The sequence below is a fragment of the Mastigoproctus giganteus genome, chromosome 7, assembly GCF_048544385.1.
Source record: "Mastigoproctus giganteus isolate SK-2022 chromosome 7, ASM4854438v1, whole genome shotgun sequence".
In the NCBI taxonomy this organism is placed as follows: Eukaryota; Metazoa; Arthropoda; class Arachnida; order Uropygi; family Thelyphonidae; genus Mastigoproctus; species Mastigoproctus giganteus.
Window position 1 is genome coordinate 93,538,358 of NC_143581.1, and position 12,232 is coordinate 93,550,589.

Below are 12,232 nucleotides of genomic sequence, written 5' to 3' on the forward strand. Positions count from 1 at the left end.
ATGACCTCACCATATCGTGCAAATCACAAAATATGAATACTATCGAAAGACAGTTACAAATTACTCTAAACAGAATAGAATCATGGACTTTACGCAATGGATACCATCTTGCTGAACAGAAATCCACTACCACTCATTTCTGCAAACTCCGGTCATTTCATCCTGATCCTGAGTTAAAGATAAAAAATGTGTCGGTTCCTCTGGTTAACACTGTACATTTCCTTGGCCTGATACTAGATAGAAAACTGAACTTTCAAGCACATGTGGCCTATCTTCGAACCATCTGCTTGAAGAAATTGAATATCCTTCGGTGTGTGTGTCATCCATGTCATGGGGCGTGATCAGCATACGCTAATCCATATTTATAGAGCTCTCATCAGGTTCCGTTTGGACTACGGTTCTCCAGTGTATGACTCTGCGAGGAAGAGTACTTTAGAGCGATTAAATACCATACAGCACAGTGCCCTTCGAGTTTCTCTAGGGGCTTTCAGAACCTCCCCAGTCCAGAGCCTTTACATTGAAGCCCACGAACCTCTCTTACATCTTCAGAGGAAAACATTGCTTTTAATATATGCCGCAAAAATCCGCAGTCTTCCCTACCACCTGAATTGGCGATGTCTGTACAATACCGAATGGGACTCATTTTACAACAGTAAACCAAATGAAAAGAGACCTGCTGCACTTAGACTTAAAGAACTAGCTCAAATGTGGAATATTGAAATCGGCAATATATATCAGGACATAACACCGCCTGATCCACCATGGACAAATATCCCTGCAATTTACGATGACTATTTCCAACAGTGGGGAAAGAACACCTTGTGTCCCTTCAATATCGCACAGTTACATGAAGCTCACTCTACTTCTAATTCACAGGCCTGTAAGATCTATACAGACAGATCAAAAACTGAGTCTCAAGTAGGCACTGCGGCAATCTTTCCATCTTTCACCACTTCTGTCTCATTACCTGTAGAATGCTGAGCTTTATGCTATTAACTTGGCTCTAGGTCACATTACTCAACTTCTAATTTCATCTTCCTTAATATACTCGCTCAGTGCTGTCTATGCCATAAATATTAACACCAACTCCTCTCACCCTGTAATAAAACAAATCTATTCTAAATTACTTGTGTGTAATGAGTCAAACCAAACTGTGACATTCTGCTGGATTCCAGGTCATTCTGGGATAGCAGGAAATGAAAGAGCAGATCTTGCAGCCAAACAACCAGATACTACTCTTTTGCAGACTTTTTGAACCCCATATACTGATTATAAACATATCATCCGTAAAGCATGTTACAATAGCTGGTCACTAATCTGGAGAGGTTATCCAGGAAACAAATTATACCAAATAAAACCAGAACCAAAGCTGTGGCCCTCCAGATTCCAGAAAAGCAGACGAGAAGAAACAATTTTAGGAAGGCTCAGGATTGGGCATACTCATCTCACTCACCTGTATCTATTAACTAATGACAGCGCTCCACAATGTACATCATGTCAAGTACAACTGACCATTCACCATTTGTTAGTGGACTGTCCCCACTTTCAGAACATCCGCTTAGATACTTTTAAATCAATTGCAAAAACACAGTCATCAATAAATTTATTGCAGATTCTGGGAGATGATCCTAATAAAAAAACTATTTACTTCCCTAAACTGGACAGAAATATATCATAAAATATAGTTATTATTTCATATTCACCATTAGAAGACACAATATGGCCCAAGTAGCCTATGTTGCTATTAGTATTCGGCATGTTGAATTATAATTTTTTTCTGTTGAAATGTTTTATAAATTATGATAAAGAATGACGAAAGAAAGGTTTGGTTTTTTAAAACTTAAAATCGAACTGCTAGAAGCTGGATATAGTGATTTAAAAAGTAAATGGGACATGCGTGTGAGTTACACTATGGCCGCTATGTAGGGGTACTAATTTCGTCATTCATCGCTGCTTTGTATGGCGCTGCATTGCTCATGCCTGGTATGGAGTGGTGGGGGGGGGTGATGAATCGTTTCATGTCACATTTTCATGGCGATTTTTGTCAATCCATGGATGCAAGTTACTCCCATGTGAAAACGACCTGGGGCATGCCTAAAGAAGTTCACTTCAAAAAGTAAAACTACTCTCATTTGTCTTACCCTTCTAATAATTAATCTAATCCTTCTTTAATGGAGAAATCCATCATCCACAACAAACACTTAGATGATCAGGGAACCTCCTATCTGATTAACAGTTACCAGTATGAATTTTGTCAGTATCCATGTACTTATCATAAACTGGCTTGTGGTATTCATCTGTGGACAAATTCTAAGGAAAACCTCAGGGATATTCCAGCAATTATTCTTAATATTGCTAATGCTTTTTATAAAAAAGGATAAAAATTTTGATTTTAGATAAAAGGTCGTCTAGTTGTACTTCCATATTTAGGGCCCATCTCCTATTTTTTGCTGGTAGGTACCCAGCTTTCTTTCTGACAGCTCACTGCATTGATTGTAGATAGCTCTCTGTGTTTTCTCCTTTCATCTAATGCTAGAGTTCTCCAAGGTTCTGTTGTTTCACCCTGTATTTTAATGACCTTCCATTGACTGGAAACATTTTCCCAATGTAAGATGGATACCAATCTCAAATTAAAAATTGGTATGTTACTTGAAGAATTAGTCACTGAAGAAAAAGGTGCTTGCCTCAGAAAGACAAATGTACTGGGAGTTCATCAAGACAAGATCCTAGTCACCATCATATTTGTCACCAATAGATTGTCAGGTTTTAATGTGCGTAAAGAGAGCATTATTATTCATGTGGGGACCAATGATAATAACACACACACACACACACACTGACAATTTGTTAGATAAATACACAGGACCTTGCTAAAAAATGCCACAAGTCAGGTCAGAATTCGTATGTGTCTGCAGTTCTATCCAGAAATGATGGGGGGGGGGGGAACTATATGATGATGAAAGCTTTCTGAATTAACTGAGGACTTGAAGAACTCTACAAGGCCTTTGGGTGGGGGAAATTTTTCCCATTGTATGGTACACACTTGTGGGTAGTAGTAACCTATTTAGTTGATCAAATACATTTAGAGTAAAGTGGTTGAATGGTTTTTGTCAATATCATTGAGGATATCTTAAGGGTTCATGTGAACAGCTAGATCGGCAAGGATAAGGATAATATAGATATGCATTTGTCTGATGATATGGCTCAAACTCTTGCACACATTTTAAAATTCTTGCTTGTTGCCACCAGTCAATATATTGGCAAGATGTTCTTGAGGATAGCAAGGATTCTAAAAAATAGGAAGACAGTGTTAGGTAAACAAACTTAAATAACTTCAAGAGGCATGTCTTGTCAGGTAATGTAAGGAGTATATGATACAACATATACCCCGAACTAGATAGTGTAAGGTTTAACGGAAAACTAGCTAGCAAGTATAGTAGTATCAATTAATCAGTAAAATTTACTAATCTTATTAAATTTCATTGTCAATTAAATTGTACTTTTTTAACTAAATACATATAACTTCACAGGAGATAAGAAAGTCATATAACGTAACTCGGAGATAATATTCAATACTGAAATACATATATAAAGTGCTATAACTGCATTGGGATATAAGTTTAGGGTTATATTTTGTATTGGAATTTTATTTGGAATTGAATAGAAATCATGACTCAGACCAGATTAGCAAAGCAAAACGCTCAAACTAATGGGGGTGCTATAGCTCAGAGGAGAACTGAGCGAGGCGGTTGTCCTCTGAATCACAGCTTTTTCAAATGCACTGCTTGTTTGATGTTTCTTGAGCAATCAGGAACGGGACATGATATTGCCAAGGGGAATGTCTTTGTGTGTGCGCGATGTAAGGAGTGTGAGGAAATCAGGCACCAAACTCAGCATTGTTATGGGCCTATATGAGAGCTTGAAGGACAGGGTGGATGTCCTCGAAGGATTTGAATTGAGGGGCCCATCAATGCCAGAGCTTGCACTTGAACATCATGCAACCCCCAAGGCAGAATGTGCTGGTCCCAAAGGAACTAGTTGTTGCCAGTGACTCTATTGTCAAGAAAACGGGGAACATATTGTGCAAAAAGGATGGGTGGAACAGGACCAGGGTATCTCTGCCAGGAACAAAGGTTGATAACATTGTAGAGCAGATATCATCTTTTAAGGGCAAAGGGTGATATTGTTGTACATGATGGCACTAATGCTATTATGAGTAAGAGACCGGCGGATTTACATAAGTTGTTTACTTGACAATGTTGAAAAAAAGCCAGGACTTGGGGTTGAATTTGAAAGTGTCTGCAATTCTGCCCAGACACGATAGGCTGCGGTATATGATGAGAGGCTTGTCGATCAATTCGGCTGGAGAGATTGTGCAAGGCTCAAGGGGTAGAATTTTTTTTTCAGCCTGGTCTGTACTTGTTAACAGGAGAGACTGCTTTTATAGGGATGGGATACACTTAAATAGAAAGGGTGCAAGAATATTTGCTGATGCTATTGAGGCAGTGTTAGGTGGGTTGGAAAACTGCTAGATTGGGGGGATACAAGGACTAATAGATTAACAGTAGCCGCTGGCAGAGGTGAAAGTGATTCTTGCACTTCTTCTATTGGAATGAGCAGCAGCCTGGAAAACAAGATCAGGGTATTTCAGAGTCTGCTGGGAGTCATTGCGGTACAAGTAAACACATGAGTTGTATTAGGGTAGCTAAGAATAGGAACAGGTGCATGTATAATTGCATGTACACCAGTGCTAGGAGTTTGGTAAAAAAATTTGATGAATTTGAGGTATTGCTCAAAACATCAAAGACGGATAGTGTAGGGATATCAGAGACATCGTGTCACTCAGATATAAGGAATGCAGAACTGGAATTTTGGGAGTAGAGTACAGGAAGAATAGAAAGGATAGGAAGGGAGGAGGGGTTATGCTATTAGTTAAGAAACACAAAATCCAAGGAAGTGAAGCTAGTCGACATCGCTGGACAGTGCAGTGTCGAGTCAGTTTGGTGTGACATAAGCATTGGGAGATCAAAATTGAGAGCATTAGCATTAGTAGAGGCATTTGATGCAAGAAAGCAAAAAAAAAAAAAAAAAACCACTTCCACTTCACCCCTCTGTTCGTTCAAAATACCTGTCCAGGTGAGCCTTAAACTTATTTAGGCTATCAACTTCCACGACAAGGGATGGAAGTCTGTTCCACCCACCAACCACCCACTGGCTAAAGGCAAATTTCCGCACGTCTATCCTACATCTGTCTTTCCTCAATTTGAATTTATGCCCTCTCAGGTGATTATTCTGAGAGCGAGAGGAAGAATCCCATCAGCATTGAGCATGCTCAAACCATTCAAGGCTTTATACACCTCTATCAGATCACTCCGCTGGTGCCTAGTCTCCAGACACTCTAATTTGCAAAACTTAAGCCTTTCTTCGTAAGAGCACCCCTTTGTTCCATTCACTAATCTTGTTGCCCTTCTCTGTACTCGTTCCAACAGCTCAACATCCTTCTTGAAATGAGGCCTCCAGATCTGTATACAGTACTCTAGGTGTGGCCTGACCATTGCCTTATACAAGGGAATAATCACCTCCTTATCCCTGCTAGAAAAATTCCTATATATCATTGACAATACACCATGAGCTACTCTTGCAGCCCGTCTGCAAGAGTAGGAGTGTGTTATAGGCCTAAAGACTCTGATGAGTATAATAATAAATAACTGTACATAGAAATAGAGTGGGCCAGTAAATCAGAGTCTTATAATGGTGGATTTTATTATCCCAGATATTGACTGGAATTCGTGGGTTGGTCACTCACACAGTAGCATGGCTTTTGTGAATTTATTGGATGATTGTTTTCTACATTAGCATGTTTCGGAAGCAACTAGAGGAAGATCTGATTATCAGTAGTGATTCTTCATGCATTAAGAATCTGCAGATAAAGTAACCACTAGGTGGCAGTGATCAGTGTGCTGAAGTGGGATTTACTCAGAGGTAACTACAATCAGGTGTAAAGGAAAGGGTTTTTGCTTTCGTAAATGTGACTGTGGTGATCTGAGACAGTATTTCAGTTCTATACAGTGGGACCAACTGATGATGTTACCAACAGCAAATTCAAAATGGGAAGCATTCAAAGAATTAATCTTGGAAGCTACTAGGCTTTACATACCAACTAAGAAATATTGTTTGAGGTTTAGGCCTAAATGGATGTCAGATGAACTAATGAGACATATGGCAGAGAAGAAAAATGCATGGGATACATATATAAATTAATGGGTGATATGAAAGTTTATGATAGATAAAAGCTGGTCTGTAACCAAGTCACAAAGGAGATTAGACACATAAAGGCAGATTATGAGAAATCCTTTACAAAGGATACAAAGAAAAACAAAGAGTTCTTTACCTATGTAAACTCTAGAAGGAAAGGGATGAATCAGATTGGTCCACTGAATATTGATGGTTCAACTGTTGATGATCCTGCTCAGGTGGCTAACAAACTAAATGAGTATTTTGCATTTACATTCACCCATGAAGAGTTATTCAGGGGCAGAGGTGAGTTAAACTCTGGCTTTTGTAATAACTGAGAGGAAAGTGGAGGAGAAATTGTTGAGGATAAACATAAAAAAGGCACCCGGGGTAGATGGGATCTATCCAGTTATATTAAAGGAAGCAGGCAAACTCTTAGTTATAATTATGAGAGCTTCTTTGGACTCAGGGGAGGTATCCACGGACTGGAGATGTGCAAATGTGACCCCATTTCACAAAAGAGGATCAAAGGGCGACACAAATAATTATAGACCTGTTAGTTTAACTAACAGGAAAATTAATGTAGTCAATGGTTAAAGAAGCACTGCAGGATCATCTACACAAGATGTCATTTATAGCTCAGACACAGTATGGTTTTGTTATGGAAAAGTCTTGCCTGACCAATTTGATTGGATACTGTGATGTCATCACAAAGGAACTGGATGCAGGGAATAACTTTGATATCATATATTTGGATCTTACAAATGTTTTTGATACTGTTGCACATGGAAGATTACTGAACAAATTGGAGCAGTGTGGCGTTGGAGGCAAATTGCTGCTATGGATAAAGGGATGGTTGAGCGGGAGAAGACAGAGAGTGGTAATCAATGGACACTGCTCTTCGTGGACTAATGTTATTAGTGGAGTCCCCCAGTGTTCAGTGTTGGGTCCATTATTGTTTTTTGTATTCATTCATGATATTGATGATGGTATATGAGGCTTAATGTCCAAGTTTGCAGATGATATGAAGGTCGGCAGGGTTGTTATTATTATTATTATTAGCCATATGGTGCAAGAAATCCTGAGGCTTATGCTGCACTGGCCAAAAAAAAAAAAAATTCCCTATTACCCTGAGAGAGAGAAGTAGAAAGGAATCACCAAGAAAGGGAAGAATGATGATATCCAGCTCAGGACCCTGGGTGTGCCAAGCCCATACTCACCGGATGTGAGCCCCTTGTTAATGACACTATATGACAGTAAGCTTCTGGAACAGGATCTAGAAAAGTTGAGCAGATGAGCAGATGGGATGAGAGGTGGCAACTGAAGTTTAACATTGACAAATGTAAAGTACACATATGGGAAGCAGTAACCCTAGAGTAATGTATCAACTGCGTGGTACTACACTGACGGTGGTAGAAAATGAAAAGGACCTGGGTGTAATTGTGCAGTCAGATATGACGTTTACTGAGCAGTGCAGATGGTCTTCAAGGGTAGCTCATGGTGTCTGGTCAATGATATACAGGAATTTTTCTAGCAGGGATAAGGAGGTATTATACCCTTGTATAAGCCAATCGTCAGGCTATACCTAGAGTACTGTATATATAGGTCTGGAGGCCTCATTTTAAAATGGATGTAGAGCTGTTGGAACGTGTACAGAGAAGGGCAACAAGATTAGTGAATGGAACAAAGGGTTGCTCTTAAGAAGAAAGGCTTAAGTTTTGCAAATTAGTGTCTGGAGACTAGGCACCTGCGAGGTGATCTGATTGAGGTGTATAAAGCCTTGAATGGTTTGAGCATGCTCAATGCTGATGAGATTCTTCCTCTTGCTCAGAATAATCGCCTGAGAGGGCATAAGTGCAAATTGAGGAAAGACGGTTGTACGATAGATGTGCAGAAGTTTGACTTTAGTCAGCGGGTGGTTGATTGCTGGAACAAACTTCCATCTGTCTTTGTAGAAGTTGTTAGCTTAAACAGATTTAAATCAGAACTAGACAAACATTTGGAGCGAGTGGATGGGTGAAATTAGAAGGGTGTGTGTGGTTTTTTTTTGTTTTTTTGTCTGATGCATATAAGCTTGCTTTCTTGCATCATGTACCCTTGGTAATGCTAATACTAAATGACAAGGACATGCTTCTTATCAAAAGCAAACTGAGCATGACTAATGCTTTCACTGCTTGAGAAGTTATACATGTTATCATAGAATCAGTGTGTTGAGTTAGTTGAAGCAAAGTTTTAATGAGAGTGGAAGAAATTTACAGACCAGAAGATTGTGAAGATTATGACAAGTGCCTCAATGTACAAGAGTTAACATCTTATGGATGATTTCAATTTGGCCCTAATTGTTTTGAACAACTGTCAGGAAATCTCACCATGAGCAACAAAATTTTTAAATCAACTAGATGACAGTTATTTGTATCAGCATGTTAGGGAAAAAATATTCTAGACTTGTTCATCAGCTATGAACACTGAAATAGAGCTTGAAAGTACAGGAACCATTAGCAGGGAATGATTACAGAAGTCTAGGTTGATTGGTGATGAGAGAGGTAGGAAGGTGTTAAAGGCATAATAATATCTTTTAATTTTAAGAAAGGGGATTATGGTAGCTTAAGGGGCTACATGGCCTCTATTACCTGGGAGACAGCTCACAGAGTGCAGCTACATTAGAATGGTGGTATACCTTAAAAGCTGTAGTGACAGAAGCCTTGAATGCATATACACTGGTGTTCATTGATGCACTTTCTTTGAACACCAGTGTATATGCACTTTCTTTGAACACCAATGTATATGCATTTTCTTTGAACACCAATGCATATACAGGCATACTTCGAATAACGAATAGGATGCGTTCCACGAAATTACTTCGTTAAGCGAAACTTCGTTTTCAGAGGTAAAAATACTATGGCCAGAATAGGGATACGTTCCTACGTAAAGAAAATGAAAAGCTTTTTTTTCGAACAAAGAAAAGTTTTATTAAATAAACAGTCAACTTACATACAAAGTGAAATCACATTTTAAAATATGAGTCTAAAGTTGATTGCTTATGCTTTTTTTCTCTTTCATTTAACAATTGCCTATACGGAGTTATTGCATTTAACACTGATCGCTTAACAATAAAACTTCTTCCTAAATCAGGATCATTTTCACTAAAAAAATTTAAAACGTTTTCAATGTCATTTAAGCACCTTTTTAAATCTTTGGTTGTTAACACTTTTTCAGCAGGAACTTCTTTAACTTCATCTTCATTATCTTTGTCTTCGTTGCTAACAAGGTTTTCTAAATCTTCCACTGAAAAACCATCATCTTCTGCATTCAATAAATTTCTAACATCCTCTTCATCAACATTTTCGAAACCTATTGATTGAGCCATCTGGATAACTTCATTTCTAATTTCTTGGATGTTATTTTCTTCTTCTAGTACAACTTCTGGCCATATTTTGCACCAAACTCCATGTAAGCATTTCTTAGTGACTTCTTTCCAAGAACTATCAATGTTTTCAATTGCGTTTTTAGTGGTGTAGTTTTTCCAAAAAGTTTTAACTGTCATTTCCTCTTTATTCTCTAGTTCAGTTAAACTGCTTAATGTTCGACGCAGATAATAAGCTTTAAATGATGCTATTACTCCCTGATCCAGTGGTTGAATCAGGGAAGTTGTGTTTGCTGGAAGAAACACAACTTTGACAGGAATGCATGTGTCCAACGTGTTAAGATCAGTAGGATGTCCCGGAGCATTGTCTAACAACAAAAGAGCTTTTTCTTCAAAGTTGTTTTTTTGACAATACCGTTTTACTTCAGGACAAAAGTGGTTAACAAACCAATCAGTAAATAACTCCTTGGTAACCCACGCTTTTCTGTTTGCTTTCCATATTACAGGTAAATTCATTTTTATGTTACCTTTTAACGCCGTCGGATTTTCTGAATGGTAAACTAATGACAATTTTAATTTATAATCCTGAGGCTTATGCTGCACTGGCCAAAAAAAAAAAAATTCCCTATTACCCTGAGAGAGAGAAGTAGAAAGGAATCACCAAGAAAGGGAAGAACGATGATATCCAGCTCAGGACCCTGGGTGTGCCAAGCCCATACTCACCGGATGTGAGCCCCTTGTTAATGACACTATATGACAGTAAGCTTCTGGAACAGGATCTAGAAAAGTTGAGCAGATGAGCAGATGGGATGAGAGGTGGCAACTGAAGTTTAACATTGACAAATGTAAAGTACACATATGGGAAGCAGTAACCCTAGAGTAATGTATCAACTGCGTGGTACTACACTGACGGTGGTAGAAAATGAAAAGGACCTGGGTGTAATTGTGCAGTCAGATATGACGTTTACTGAGCAGTGCAGATGGTCTTCAAGGGTAGCTCATGGTGTCTGGTCAATGATATACAGGAATTTTTCTAGCAGGGATAAGGAGGTATTATACCCTTGTATAAGCCAATCGTCAGGCTATACCTAGAGTACTGTATATATAGGTCTGGAGGCCTCATTTTAAAATGGATGTAGAGCTGTTGGAACGTGTACAGAGAAGGGCAACAAGATTAGTGAATGGAACAAAGGGTTGCTCTTAAGAAGAAAGGCTTAAGTTTTGCAAATTAGTGTCTGGAGACTAGGCACCTGCGAGGTGATCTGATTGAGGTGTATAAAGCCTTGAATGGTTTGAGCATGCTCAATGCTGATGAGATTCTTCCTCTTGCTCAGAATAATCGCCTGAGAGGGCATAAGTTCAAATTGAGGAAAGACGGTTGTACGATAGATGTGCAGAAGTTTGACTTTAGTCAGCGGGTGGTTGATTGCTGGAACAAACTTCCATCTGTCTTTGTAGAAGTTGTTAGCTTAAACAGATTTAAATCAGAACTAGACAAACATTTGGAGCGAGTGGATGGGTGAAATTAGAAGGGTGTGTGTGGTTTTTTTTTGTTTTTTTGTCTGATGCATATAAGCTTGCTTTCTTGCATCATGTACCCTTGGTAATGCTAATACTAAATGACAAGGACATGCTTCTTATCAAAAGCAAACTGAGCATGACTAATGCTTTCACTGCTTGAGAAGTTATACATGTTATCATAGAATCAGTGTGTTGAGTTAGTTGAAGCAAAGTTTTAATGAGAGTGGAAGAAATTTACAGACCAGAAGATTGTGAAGATTATGACAAGTGCCTCAATGTACAAGAGTTAACATCTTATGGATGATTTCAATTTGGCCCTAATTGTTTTGAACAACTGTCAGGAAATCTCACCATGAGCAACAAAATTTTTAAATCAACTAGATGACAGTTATTTGTATCAGCATGTTAGGGAAAAAATATTCTAGACTTGTTCATCAGCTATGAACACTGAAATAGAGCTTGAAAGTACAGGAACCATTAGCAGGGAATGATTACAGAAGTCTAGGTTGATTGGTGATGAGAGAGGTAGGAAGGTGTTAAAGGCATAATAATATCTTTTAATTTTAAGAAAGGGGATTATGGTAGCTTAAGGGGCTACATGGCCTCTATTACCTGGGAGACAGCTCACAGAGTGCAGCTACATTAGAATGGTGGTATACCTTAAAAGCTGTAGTGACAGAAGCCTTGAATGCATATACACTGGTGTTCATTGATGCACTTTCTTTGAACACCAGTGTATATGCACTTTCTTTGAACACCAATGCATATACAGGCATACTTCGAATAACGAATAGGATGCGTTCCACGAAATTACTTCGTTAAGCGAAACTTCGTTTTCAGAGGTAAAAATACTATGGCCAGAATAGGGATACGTTCCTACGTAAAGAAAATGAAAAGCTTTTTTTTCGAACAAAGAAAAGTTTTATTAAATAAACAGTCAACTTACATACAAAGTGAAATCACATTTTAAAATATGAGTCTAAAGTTGATTGCTTATGCTTTTTTTCTCTTTCATTTAACAATTGCCTATACGGAGTTATTGCATTTAACACTGATCGCTTAACAATAAAACTTCTTCCTAAATCAGGATCATTTTCACTAAAAAAATTTAAA

At 38.4% G+C, this 12,232-nt stretch overlaps 1 protein-coding gene across 1 annotated transcript in view; it reads left to right on the forward strand.

Annotated features, from left to right (window-relative positions):
* Positions 1–12,232, forward strand: part of LOC150083080 (transmembrane channel-like protein 7) — a 338,378-nt gene that overhangs the window by 290,930 nt on the left and 35,216 nt on the right. The window lies entirely within an intron of this gene.